Consider the following 2,262-nt stretch of genomic DNA (forward strand, 5'->3'; position numbering starts at 1 on the left):
TTGGTTATTCCGATATGGCTCCATGAAGGCTCCCGCTACCAGTGCTGCGGACTTAATGGTGTGGTACTGCCCAGGTGTGCTATGCTTCTAGTGTGCAAGATTTCAAATATTAGAGGAAATAACAGGGGGGACTTTGACTCACACACCTCTAGTGGCCCTTTTAGGGTATGACAAAGACGTCCCAACAACTCACTGGAAATAAGTTGCCCTGGGTTTATTACTGGTGCAACATAGAGTAGTGATGTGCTGGATGAAGGGCGCTCTTCCCACAATAACAGAGTGGCATACAGAAATGGTGTATTACAACACCAAATCAGACTATTACCATGATTTTATGCTGCCCTGTAGTCGCCCAAAGGATATGTGAGGCCTGTATCAGGGATACTTGGTACATGCGAGAAACAATGAGAATGGGGAGGTGAATGGTGCAATGCAGTAGGTGCTCAGTGGTAGCCCTCATTGCTTGGTTGGATTGGAGTGGTATTGCTAGAACACTCATCCTCTGTGTAGGGCAGTGCTGAGTGTTGAGTTGGAGACTTTTATAATACTGTTTGCATGCTACTTCATGTTGACTAGAGTGTGTTGTTCTTCATGGGCAAAAAGTGGTAAAAGTATATTTAGCTGTGATGGTACTATCTATGTTTGCCAGTGCATGTAAATTACTGCACAGTGTACTCGCTGTGTATTAGCAACATGTTTGCTGTTTGTGCCTGTTCTAAAATGACTATCCTCCTATGCTGGCTTGTTACTCAAAACAAAAATAAAGTTAAACAAAACTGTGTGTGCAAGTGGCTCTGTTAGTGTTGGATACAAACGTGCTGTCTGGGTGTGGGAGTGCATGTGTAGGTGCCTCTATTGCTGTCTGACTGGGTGTGTGAGTGGCCCTATGATTTTGTAAATAGGTATGTGAGTGGCTGCATGGGTGAGTGAGTGCATAACTGAGTGTATGTATGTGGGTAACTGACTATCTGAGTGCTGGGCACATAAATGGCCTATAAGTGTGTGAGTGGGTGTGACAGTACCTGCATGGATCTGTGAATGACTATGTAAGTGGATCTATAGATAAGTAAATTGATGTGCAAATCCTTTTACTGGAGTGTTTTGAATGTGTCAATTACTTGCTGTATGAGTGGTGGATTTATAAGTACTTTTCTGGGAATGTAACTGGTTGTATGAGTGCCTGTCTGACTCTGTGAGTGGGTGCAAATTACATACTGTAATTAAACATCCACATCTACTTCCAAACACATTTATGGTAGCTTTATAAAATAACTAGATTTTCTCGATAGCCATTTCTGTTTGCTTCTTTACTGCTCACTATGTTTTTCCTCAATATCTTCATCGGCCCTCCCTTTTATTTTCCCTTTTACTGCTGTGTAGAACCTACACATTTTGAGCTTATGTACGCTCATAACTTTTAATTTACATATACTTTTTAAAAGAATGCCTTAGTTCACATACCTGTGAAATTTCTTAGCTGTTCTGCAAATTTGATATTAATATCACTTAATATCGCTTGTAAGTGTGGTTGACTGTTTGCGATTCCATGCATATCCCAAACACCATAAGTTTTTTCCCCAAAGCCAATCACATAGTTACTTACTTTTTCTTATAGTCACTACCTAAATGTACTTGCACCCTGCACATCTCCAGCATCCCATCAAATATGCTCTCTTATATTTTACTTGCTGTCCTCCATTTTAACTGCCTTTCATCTTCAAAACTGCCTCATTCAACTGCAGCCTTCTCCTGTGTGCTACACTTGCTTTTCTCCAAAATGGTCAGAGTTTGGATTGTGGGCCATAGCTTTGTGTTTTGAGTCAGTGTAGGAGGCTGGACTGGCTTGTAGTGAGTACCAAGGGGTACTTGCACCTTGCACCAGGCCCAGTTATCCCTTATTAGTGTATAGGGTGTCTAGCAGCTTAGGCTGATAGATAATGGTAGCTTAGCAGAGCAGCTTAGGCTGAACTAGGAGACGTGTGAAGCTACTACAGTACCACTTAGTGTCATATGCACAATATCATAAGAAAACACAATACACAGTTATACTAAAAATAAAGGTACTTTATTTTTATGACAATATGCCAAAGTATTTTAGAGTGTACCCTCAGTGAGAGGATAGGAAATATACACAAGATATATATACACAATAGCACAAATATGCAGTATAGTCTTAGAAAACAGTGCAAACAATGTATAGTTACAATAGGATGCAATGGGGAAACATAGGGATAGGGGCAACACAAACCATATACTCCAAAA

The sequence above is a fragment of the Pleurodeles waltl genome, chromosome 3_1 (genome assembly GCF_031143425.1).
Source record: "Pleurodeles waltl isolate 20211129_DDA chromosome 3_1, aPleWal1.hap1.20221129, whole genome shotgun sequence".
NCBI lineage: Eukaryota > Metazoa > Chordata > Amphibia > Caudata > Salamandridae > Pleurodeles > Pleurodeles waltl.